Raw genomic sequence first — 12621 nt, 5'->3', positions numbered from 1 at the left:
CGGGGTAGATGGGGGCAGCAGGGATTGCCCCCCTGCCTGGCAGCAGCCAAGGAATTGGGGCACTTTTTTTTTTTTAAGAGCCGGGAGCAGGGACCACATGGGGCAGCCATGGGGGGGCAGAAGTTGGGAGCTGTGAGAGCAGGTGGGGGATGGGGCCTGGCGTCCCGCTCCGCCCCCCCCCCCCCCCCCCCTCTACTTACTAGCATGGACTCCAGGTCCAGTTCCCTGCAGCAGCAAGCAGGGACTGCCCAAATCTCTGGACCTCTCAGAATCTTTTCCGAATTGATTTAGAGAGCTTCAAATTGATTCAGACCTTTTTACTGGTCTCTTGATTTGATTCAGATTTGGAAATTCAGCTGCTGAATTGGGCCAAATCCCCTCCAAATCAAATCAGCACCCGAAGCTTTGCACAGCCCTACTCTTAAAACATTGAATTCCCGTCCCTAAAGTGACTGAACATATTCCCTACAAAATAACTCAATCCTGATCCCATTCAAACTAAAGAAAAAAACCTCATATTGATCTCAGTTGAAGAGAACTGATTCCTACCTCCTTGTTGTCAAATCATTCCTTCATTCCTGTTTGTTACAGACAGGTTGGTTAGAACCTTAATTTCACAGGGTGGGAAAGGACCCTCCAGAGTTATCTTGTCTAGGTGCCTGCCCAGATAAAGATTTGTGTTCCTAACCCCTCCTGAACAGATGTCTGTCCAACCTCTTCTTGGAAACCTCCAGAGAAGGAGGCTCCACAAATGTCCTAGGAAGCTTATTCCCTTTGTCTTACTGTTCTCATAGGCAGGATTTTTTCCCCAGAGATTTATTTTAAATTTGCCTTGCTGCAGTTAAAATTCGGTGCCTTTTGTCCTGCCATCTGTGGCAAGGGAGAACAATGTTTTTCTGTCTTCGTGGAAGCCTTTCCAATATTTGAAAACTCCCATCATTTAATTATCTTTTCTCCTAACTAAATTTACTTGCTAACAACCTGCTAACAACATAACAGGTTTCAACCGTTCCTTAACAGCTTGCATTTCAATACTTCATCTTCTTGATTTCTTGGTTCTGGATCTTCTCCAGCTTTCCCACATCCTTCTTAGGATAGGGGCACAAAAGCTGGACATACAACTCTTGTTCTTGGCCTCTGTCTTCTTTGGACACAAAAAATGGAACTGTTCCATGGCCATTTAAAGGGATAATGGCACCTTCAACACACTTGTGTCTTATAGCTCTGCTGATACACTTTCAAGCCAGTATTTACCACTGGAGCCAGCCAGAGGACCAGGCAGGGAGGTGTAGCTAATAAAAATAGTAGCCCCTTAGAACAACGCATGGCAAGGTTGCAGAGAAGCCATGATTGCTTTCCTTTTTCTGAGTGAAAAGATTTTTAAAAATTGGGAACTGAAAACACTGCCAGAGGTGCTGAACTCATACACTGAACCCAATCCAGTCGGGAGAAAGAAAGGAAAGGAGGGCTTCCTACACTAAAACACAATTGTAAACTTAACTATAAAGAGCCCCAAATGCTCATAACATATGAAGGACCTGCATAAATATTTCCATTTCCATTAAAAAAAAAAAAAAGAGAATGAATCTGGGAGCAAAAAGGTTTTAAACTGTTGATTGGAAGATTTGCATGTAGGCAGAGTATTGTTTTCTTCTCCTGGCTCCCTGGGTAGCAAAACAGAAAAATTATATGTAATTAAAATTGAAACAGTATCAATTAGCAGTGATTCTCTGAGCTAGGGAGAGGGTAGACCAATGAGGAAAGACTGTTCTTATTGTGCGGCAGCCTCTTCACATCAAGATTACTCCAAAGATATCTCAAAGCCACTTCAGCATAAACTATGCAAACTAAATTAAATGACATTTATGCAGGTGGAGGGTTACTTTTCAACGAGGATAATCTTTGATCAACAAACGAATTCTGAAAAGAACTAACACTTGATTCCAAATAACTTGTGATCAGTTGTTTAGCTCTCCAAGCCCTTGTCCTCCTTTGTTTGCACTATAGTCTTTATCACCCCTGGATGCACTCAGCCTGTATTAGATAGGAAGAGACTTGTCTCTTCCTTATCTGCAAATACCCTGCATGCCAGCACCTGAATAGGTTCCAAAGCAAAGCAAAATTTAAAAACAATAGGGAAAACTGGTAAGTGACAATACCTGAACACCCACAAAACCAAAGCTTTTAAAAGCAAGCAAATGGTTAAGGAAATTATAAAATATAGGATTGCCCACAAAATATGTTATTCTCATGAAGTATAAATCAATGAATATTTCACAATAACATAGAGTCTTAACTGTGCCCCCAAAAGGGTTTTTAACAACTTTTATCTTCAGTTTGGTATCTAAATGTTTTCTTTTAAAGAATATTGTTAAGTGTGAAGTCTTAGCATTAGCATGTTTTATCAGTTCACTACAAAATACTTTTTTCCAAGTATATATTATTGCAGCTTCTTGAGAATCCTATACTGAATGTGTAGCTTAAAAAGCAAAAGTACATTCTTGTTTTATATTAAATTTTTATATGAAGATGGACTTATACTTGAGTCTGAGTAATTCACACGTAGCTAGATAATGTTTACATATCTTTATTATAAAGCCCATTGCTTACATGCTTAAAGTGAAGTGCATACTTCAAAGCTTTATGGGATAGATCTTAAATCTTGACTCAAGTTCAGGGCTCTAACCATCTGACAAAACACATTCTGCTTACCATAATAATGTTTCCCTTTCTTTGTATACATTGTTTCCATCTTTAGTGCTAACAACATTTATATAGAAGAAAATACCTGAGAGCGTATATTGTAGTTATTCCTTTTAAAAATGACTATAGGGGTAGTCACAGTGCTGTCTTGAAGTACTTGAACATGCAAGAATATATTATACTGTAATCAATGCAGGGCTTGCAACATACAATAAATACAAGGACATCATATAGTAATATGTATGCTCTGAAATAAAAGAGATGCCATGTTATTTGTTGATTGGTTTATTTTGGCTTTTCCTTAACCATGATCCAGCTCAAGTGAATTATCCTGAGTGAATAGACAAAGAAACCCTTTCATCTGGACAAACACCTAGGGTATGATTCTACTGCTTTGCACCTTGTGCATGACATTTATACTTGTGCTAAGCAAATTCTAGATTCTCAGCAGTGCAGTTTAGACCTGGAACAGCTGAGGAGAGCAGGTAGGAAAGGTAACTCTTCGATTCCCAATCCCTAGTCAGCCGTGGACAACTATGTTTCTTGGCATATATTAGAACAGGCCAAACAATGCTCTAAAATAAGGCTGTCCAATTTGGGTGGCCAGGGACTTCACGTGATGTTGGCATGTGGCCCCTGGGCCACATACCACATGGGTCACCCACTGTGGGGGCAGCACTCCCTGGGTTTCCCCACCACCACCTGGGCTGCACCAGCAGACCCCTGTCCTCTACTGCACAGGCTATGAGGACAATGCCAGTGGCAAATGGCCTTCTACCTTTCCCCACTACCAGTGTAGGCAGACTGCAATTCCCTTACCTGTCACAAAGCAATGGATGAGGCAGCTGCCAGGGCCTACAGGCTGTATGTTAATCTCATGGCAAATGTCATGATCTGTTCATGGAAAAAAACCTCAAATCCAAATAAAGTATTACAGTGATTCTCAACCAGGGGACCACAGAACTCCAGGTTGCCTTGAAACCCTTATAAGGTGCCTCAGGATGCCATGCAGTACTATGTGTGCAAACACATAATTTACAAGATAAACCCAGTAATTTCAAATAGGAATCCAGAGCGTGAAAACCATCCTGCCCTGTTGTGGCTTTTCTAAGTTGTTTTGCAACAGAAGAACTACTCCATTACTTTTCTGTAGTCAAAAAAAAAAGTGACAATTAAGAGCTGGCATTTCTGAGGGGTGCCTTGAGTCTAATGAGGTTAAGAACCACTGAACTATTAGCTGCAAATTAATGTCTTGCTTCTAATAACAACAGTGACATTACTGGTACATTTTATTTGGTCAAATTATTATAGGTAGACATTGACCCTTGTTAAAAAAAGACAGACACACTTTTCTGTGATGGCATTCATGATTACATCAATTATATTTGATGGGCAATACACACAGATGCAATTTCATAGATATTACTAGACAATCACCAAGTTAGTCTCATGTTAGTTATCAAGAAATCTTTATAAAATTTGCTTATTTTCAATGTCTCATGTTCCTGGGATCTTGGAGCCCTAGGCTTCTGGAAAAAATGGTACAAGCTCTCAAAGCTGGGCACTTAGAAAACAAAGTGCACAAAATGAGTGGATGCTTCATGCTTCATGGTTATGCCTTTCTTGTCAAGACAACCTCTAGACCATATTTACTTATAATTTGCATCTACTTCTAAACTAGGGACAACAAAAACTGCAAAGAGGCTTGAAATGTGATATCACATATCACAATTTAATGAGGCCTCTAGGGCTACCAGAAACATAGCCTCTTTCTCTCTGCACATACACAGACACTGAATCAGAACAGAGAGCTTCTTGCAAAGCACCCCAGGGCTTCACTTAAGGAGAAAACTATGATTTGTCAAAGATACTACAGTTGTTTAGGAGGGATGAGATAGTCTTGTTGGAGTATTTGTTTTTGGCAAAAGAATTGACAGAGATGGAAAAAGAGAATCTTTAAAAAAACTACAACTGAAGTACAGCTGGGCATCAGAAACATGCCATTTTTCAAAAATCACATACTTCTGACCTAGAAGAGGTTTTACACAGGGAAACACATCCTCTTCCACGGATGAGAAGCAGTTCAGTTAGCATACAACTTCCATCCAGGGGCCTTTTGAAGGCAGGCTGCCAATTGTCTCTATTACCTGAAGTTGATTAGGAGGTCGGTTAATGCTCCCTAATGTCCCTGATCTCATGCCTGAAAATTAACGTAACACCTTAAACTGGAATTAGTTTCTAATCCTAGAAATTACCTGATGGGCAGGCAGGAGAACAGGGGCTCTGGGGGCAGGTGGCAGGGAGCAGAGGTGGCAGCAGGATTAAGCAGCGGCTGCATCACCAACCCCAAGTCGCAGCAGCCACCTGCACTCCGACCCTTCCTCCCCTGTTCACCTTGTACTTGAATCCAAGACAGAAAAAGGGGCTTTTTTCCCATGTTAAATGAGGAAAAACCTTGTCTTAGATTTGGTAAATATGGTAATTTCATTTTATAAAGACAAAGCAATGGTGAATCTACCACCTTCTGCTCTAAACTATTTATAAAATTGCATCTTTGTTCAACCTTTCAAGGTTGAATTTGTCTAATTCCAACTCCCAGGCACTGTTCCCTGTTAAGCTTTTTTCAGAAAGGTTGAAACCCTCTTCCTCCCTCCCTCCATCACTTAATCAGATATATCTTTTTCCACATATAAGCACTTACATACTCACTTGTATTTGATGCCAGAACTGGATATAGTATCCTAATAGCTATCTTACTAACAGTGTACAAAAGTGAGAACACTCGTCTACTTCAATCTAATATTCCCTTTAGTCGCAGCACTGCCCTGAGGGCTCATGTCTAGGCTATTACCTGAGACGAGTGCTTCTCCAAAGTGTTTGTCTGGGTCATTGCATTCCAAGACTCCCATGCTGCCCTGCATCCATTGTTCATAGATGTTTTATTGTACATTTGTCTGTATTTAACTGCATGCTTCAGGGTGTCAAAGAGAAAGGGATAGGTCAGGTGAACATGGCTCATTGAATGCCTGTCAGCAAGGCACCACAGAGCTGCACTAGAGGAGGAAAAAATTGGCAGGTAGAACATGCATTATAGAATGAAATAACTACAGCTTCTATTTGTGTTATTGAAGAAAGCAACAGACAGAAGAGAGATCAGCTAAACAAAGTCCCTGATGAAAAAAAAATGAAACTTCAAATTTTTTTTAGCATATTGTCGTGCAATTTTGCTATGAAGTTAGTAGCAGGAGGGCTCTGAAAGCGTATGACAGCCAGACAGAAAACACTCTTCTAAAAATGCTCATCTTTGGACATTCTGCTGTAAGCACCCAATGTGTCTTCTTCACTACATAGCTTGGTTATACTACAATGGTTAAGTTATTGGGGAATAGCTAGCCTTAAACACACTTGGGTGTGTTGAAAAAATAAAGGGGTGGCATAGCAAAGATGCCTTCACATCTCTTCTCTACATTTTCTGCCTCTCAGTTTTCCACCTTTCATCCTGTTATCACCAGGGATCCTTTTCTCTGATTTAAAAAAATCCCCAATTCTTGAATTAAAAAAGTAACCCCAAATCCACATTTCCCCGTAATTAAAATGAAATGCCACTAATTTATAGATCTGTATAATTGTGTTTCATTTTAATCGCACAAAAATGTAGATTTGGGGTTACTTCTTTTAATCTGAAAATTTGGGATTTTTTTTTTAGATCAGAGAAAATGATCTCTGGATCATGACATAGGGACATTGTGACATTTTTTGCTGATTTAAAATCACATGCTTATATTTCATCTTTAAAATGCATTACCCCTATCCTTCCTTTAATGCCCTCTCTTTGAACATTCAGTACTGTGAAGCTTTTTTCAAAGAGATTTATTTAAAGAGAAAGAGAGAGAGAAAGCTGGCAGTTGAAAATTGAAGGGTAGTGAAATACAGCTGAGACTGAACTCTTCAGACTTGGACTGTCCTTTCTTGTATGCCTGGGAAGTACTTATTACACAGCTTGAGCCACAAACAAATAAATGATATGGTAATGATGAATATTCAGTCTCTGTGCTATTATTATCTATATTACAAGAGCAGCTAGAGTCCCCAAACAAGGATGATGGCCCCATTATGCTAGGTGTCATACAAACATGGAGATACATTCAGATAACCATAATAGCTTTATGGGGCTGGATTCTGGTAACTCTATCAGCTTCCTGCTCCTGCTAGTCTCTGGGATTGCAAATTAAAAGTGTTTTTTTTCCAGAGACTGACCAAAATAGAAATCTAAGCTTGCTACTAAATCTGCTATTGGAAATTTCAATTAATGGCAAGTTTTTAAATAAAACTTGAAAGCTATTTGGGTTCAAAATGAATTGCTTAAAGCGATCTGAAATTTGAATAGTATTTTTTTAGTTACTAGTCAGGATCTACAATAAACATGCATAATTACTTTAAAGTTAACATTAATTCTCATATTTGAGAAGAAAATAGACTAGTGAGGGGAGCCAGAAAGAGGGAAGACTTAACCTTGGAGAACACTGTATTATTTCCAGGCTATGATTTTTAGGACCCCAGAAATCAACATAAAAGTCAATAATGCAGAGAAAAAAATGAGGAAATGAAAGGGATTCATGCAGGTGGAGCATCATTTTCCAGTTTGGGCAGCAAACGTACTCTCCAAAGAGCAAACAGTCAATTGACCAATAGCATGTGATTGATTGATTGATCCAGAGTGTGTGGAACTGCCTTCGGGAAAGGAGGGAGTTATCTTGAGAGACAAGCAAAGCAATTGTTTGCCTTCTCTCTTGTTCACAAAGTGCCCTGCGGTAACCCTCGTGCTCTGAAATACTCATATTGGTTATTTCAAAGTTGGGTGCAGAGCTGCGCTTTCCCATGTCTGCCACTAATGACTTGCAGCTGTTGCTAATCTGTGCTTCTGATTTCCTTTGATTACTATGTGTATTGATGCCTGTGGTAAATAGGCATCTGCCAGGTGCCAGCACAATCAGGGGGAAAATATAAAAAGTTCCCTGTTTCAAATTCAATGTGACATTGTGCTAGTCGAGAAGCAGCCGTTTAACTATTTAAGGGGAACCGTTTCCTGGGACCATCGCTAGCCTCCTGGCTATGGAAATTCCTACATTTTTGTAACTGCAATTCCCTCTTTTCCCATCCCATTGCCCAGGAGGAAATAGCAATGAGATGAAGTTGGCTGTTTGGGAGTGAGGGAAGGTCATCCCATGGCAAGTGCAGTTTTAGTGAGAATTTGGTCTGTCTTTCCATCACAACTAGACTCTGATGCACCACTTTCCTCAGTCTACTCTGCTGATTTGGTCTCCTCTGTTTGCTAAAAGTCAATTTTCTGCTGTCTCCCATCATCTACCGTCAGTTCTTTCTGAGCAGAGAAAAGGTAAAATACTATCACGTTGTGCACCTGTCTTGCCAGGAAGAAGACAATGAAGAATTTCAGCTGGTAATTCCAGGATAAGAAGACTAGAACAGCAGCAGCTTCTTACAGTCTGTTAAGAAACTATATTCTTTGCAGGAAGCCAGGCCTCAGTGTAGCTTTGCTCGAATGAAGCAAAGAATACCTCACGGCAAGAAGAGAAACAATACTCCAAGGGTTTCCCCAAAGACTGTTTGCTATCTTGACCCACCACAATCCATTTGCTAGGCCCTGCACATCTGTGCTGCCTATACACACTAGAGCCTGCAAGAATAATTTCCCTTCCAGCATTTTCTCAGGGCATTTCTCCTGTTCCAGCAAGTCAAAGTACCACCAGATGCTGTGCAGCTGTTCTGTGCTTCCATCCATCATTCTTCTTTCTGGTAGCAGGTAATTATTTCCAGCTGTTAATTATCTAAAACTATAGCACCTGACCCATATTGTTTGCCTTTCATTTGCTCCTCATGTGTTCAAAAAAAACAACAGAAACCAACAAATCTAGAAATTAGTCATATGCCATCGCCAAAGAGAGAGGCCTCCCAGCTGAAGGCTATTCTTGTGGTCAGTCCCATCACCTTTTAGAAATCATTATTCACTTAACTATCAGATAACATTCCCGTGCCAGTCATGATCTGAAGTTATAGAGATTATTGGAATATCTTCCGTCTTTTCCATGTCCCTGTGACAAGGTATTTATCAGAATTCACAGATTCATAGGAATCCGACAGGACAGCACCACGAATGCTTCTGCTATGGCCTCAAACTTGCAACCTCTGGGCTGTCAACCATGTAGCTTAGCCCACCCCAACCCCCCACTGGGAAAGCTAATGCATGTGTGTATTTATAGGCTAACAACATTTACACATTCTCTAACAGTAAATTGGATGCTTATCTTGCTAGGATCCTATGACCCTAGCTGACTTCCTGCCCTTCGGGGGGGGGGCTGGACTCGATGATCTTCCGAGGTCCCTTCCAGCCCTAATGTCTATGAAATCTATGAAATCTCCTCACCTGCCTCCTGCCTTTTCTCCCACTACCAGGGCCCCTCCCTACTATAAGCAATATTGAGCCTGTGGGCTTCAACAGAAAGCGTACAGGCTACTAAATGTATAAATACTGAAAGAGAATTTTGTGTAATCAAAGGACTGAATATTTCAATTATATAACAATCAGATTAGGCCTCATCTGAAATCATCTGCATGGGAAGCCAGGACTGGAAAGGGACACTTGGGTCATCAAGCCCACAGCTGTCCCCTGAAATCACAAGCAATAAATCCACAAGAACATCCACTCCAGCCTCCTTCCCCCTCCTCACCCCCAAACACCCTATGGTCACAAAACACTGCCTAACACTTCTAACAAATTTAGGATTTTCAGTGCAACAAACCAGGAGTCTTAAAAACTATAATGAGCCACCAGAAGAAAGCACCATGTGTGTCTTGGCTTCCTTCAGTGGAAAGGAATTTTAGGTGAAATATGAAGAAGTGGACAGGTCCCGGCCAGCAGAGGAAAGCAAAAAAAGTCTGACTAGTCTGACCCCAAAACCTTACATGTGGCAATTGTTTTAACTATGAGAGCAAGACCCAACAACTAAGCACCTAAGAGGTTTCAGTGTACCACTAGGAGCATGGGCGCATCCTAGATAATGTCCTGTCTGTAGCTGTGGCTGATCTCTAATGCTTCAGAAAGAGTAAAGAGAAACCAATATGTGTTCAAGCCTGGGAAGGAGCAGAGGGAGTTTTCCTGTTCTTTAAGGCTAGGAACAGACATTCAAAAAGCCCAAGCCTGAATTGATTCAATCTTTGCAGGTTAGTCTAACCTGCAGAGATTGAACCGGTTTGCAAGTGGATAGATATTCCCTTTTCATTCTGGAAATGCAGGCACATGCCTGCAGTGGCTCAGGCCAGATGCCCGGGGGCACTAGAGCAACCCTTTGCTTCCACAGGGAAGCTGAGCTGGGGTGGGTCAGGAAGGCCTGGCCAGGCCTGGCCACTCTTCTTTCTCCTCCTCCTCCTTCCCCAATCCCCCACAGCCACGGGGTGGGGAGGAGAGCTCTGTGCGGCGCTGCCTGGACCGGCCCAGCCAGGGCACAGGGAACAGCTGTAACTGAGCCTCAGCTGCCAAGGGTGTGCTCCCCCCACATGCCCCCCCACCCCTGCAATGGCCCGGGCCAGCCTCACTCAGCCCCAGCCAAGGCAGCTGCACAGTGGGGCCGAACTGGGCCATGGGGGTGGGACCACCCCTGACAACTGTGGCTCAGTGACGAGGATGCTGAGCCATGTCTTTAGCACAGCCTGGCCTGGGCCAGCATGCATGGCTGGTGGCTGGCCAGGAAGAGGGCTAGCCAAGCTGGCTTAGAGGCACTGGCAGGCTCAGAGCCTGGCAGTCACCCACTGCAGGGGCTGGCTATGGACCCATGAGCCCCTGGGGTGACTCTGACTTGGCCCAGCTAGCCTGCTGCTTGGCCAGCCACCAGCCATGCACACCAGACCGTGCTGGGCTGCTTTCAGGGCTCAGCATCCCCGTCACTGAGTTGCATCCACCAGGGTGGCCCTGCCCCTGCAGCTCAGCCTGGCCCACCATGCAGCTGCCTTGGCTAGGTCTGAGCGAGGCCAGCCCAGGCCATGGGGGCAGGGCCACTCCCAGTTGCAGGGCTGGGGCTACTCCTGGCAGCTGTGGCTCAGTTATAGCCACTCCCCATGCCCCAGCTGGGCCAGGACAAGCAGCACTGCACAGAACCCCCCTTCCCCAGCCCATGGCAGTGAGTGGAGGAGCCAGAGGAGATGGGGGAAGAGTCTCTTCTCCTGCACTGAACAGAGCCCCCGTCCCTGCCCCATGGTGGTGGGGATTGAGGAGTGGGGGGAAGAGTCCCCTTCTGGGGCTGGGCAGCCTGGCGTATTAGCCCCCTTCCCCACCCTACAGCAGTGGGGGAGGAGCAGGAGGAAGAGTCCTCCTTTGGGGCTGGGCAGCCTTGCAGAGCCCCCCTACCCACCCCATGGCAGGGGGAGGGGGAGGAGGAGTCCCCCTCCAGCACCACACAGAGCCCGCACCCCCCGCCCTGAATGGAGAAGGAGCAGGGGGAAGAGTCCCTGCCAACACAGAACAGAGCTCCGGCATAACCCTGTTAAGGTGAAGGGGGCAGGGAAAAGGGTTAATTCCTCCCTCTGTCCACTCTGTCCTACAGCTGGGGCCTGCCAGCTCCAAGGGCCACCACCGCAGCCCCATCCCCCCTAACTCTATATCTGCCTTAGCTTTCCTAACAGCCCCCCTACAGGCCCAAGTCATTATTGACTCCAAGATGAACATGGGCCACCAGTGTGGGGTCATGGTCGGCAGGGCTAACCGGACCTTATTGTGCATCCACAGGTGCATCTCAAGTAGGGCCAAGGAGGTGATCCTCCCCCTCTACGTGACACTGGTCAGGCCACAGCTGGAGTACTGTGTCCAGTTCTGGGCACCCCACTTCAAGAGGGATGTGGACAACATTGAGAGGGTCCAGAGGAGGGCCACCTGCATGATCCAGGGACAGCATGACAGGGCTACGGGACCTGAACCTGTTCAGCCTTCACAAGAGAAGGCTGAGGGGGGACTTGGTGACTGTCTATAAACTCACTAGGGGGGACCAGAAGGGTTTGGGGGAGACCTTGTTTCTCCTAGCGCCCCCCGGGATAACAAGGAATAATGGTCACAAATTGTTGGAGAGTAGGTTTAGATTAGACATCCGTAAGAACTACTTCACAGGTAGGGTGGCTAGGATCTGGAGCCAACTTCCAAAGGAAGTGGTGCTGGCTCCTACCCTGGGGGTCTTTAAGAAGCGGCTCGATGCCCACCTGGCTGGGGGCATTTGAGCCCAGTTTTCCTCCTGCCCAGGCAGGGGGGCGGACCTGAAGATCTACAAGGTCCCTTCCGACCCCACTTCTATAATTCTATGATTCTATGAGACATTCAAGATCTGTCCCTGTCCCTAAGCAAAAGGGACACCACTGTCAAGAAGAAAAATCTTGTCTTTGAAATGTACATACACAGAGATTTTCTCCCCTAAGATTACTGGAACTACTTGGAATAAAGGGTCTAATATACTATTTTAGGTTGAGTTAAACCTGGTTGTCATCCTTCATTTAAACTATCTGCATGGAGACAGGAAAGCTCATGTTTCTGGTCAAAGCAAAAGCAAATCCAAGTCTGTTCTAGAATTTAAATGTGGGATATAAGACATCTCTGGTGCAGAAGGAGTGAGACAGCTACAGAAACACACAGAGAAAGGAAGCTTCTACACAGCCTGAACTGCACTTACATGGCCCTAGAAGAAACCTAGGAAATAGCCTGTGGGTTGAACTAGCCTTCTGTGAGTGGTGCTAGGAGAAGCCTTGGGAATAGGCTGTTGGCTGAAGGAAGTCTGGTGGTGTGAACAGAGAAAATATTTTCTAGTCATTTGCTGTTTCCTGTGGTCAAGAAAGCAAAAACATGCCTCCCCCTGCGTGCCCCCC

Source organism: Alligator sinensis, unplaced genomic scaffold, assembly GCF_000455745.1.
Source record: "Alligator sinensis unplaced genomic scaffold, ASM45574v1 scaffold342_1, whole genome shotgun sequence".
NCBI lineage: Eukaryota > Metazoa > Chordata > Crocodylia > Alligatoridae > Alligator > Alligator sinensis.
The sequence above is the reverse complement of the archived record's forward strand: the minus strand, read 5'-3'. Positions refer to the sequence as shown.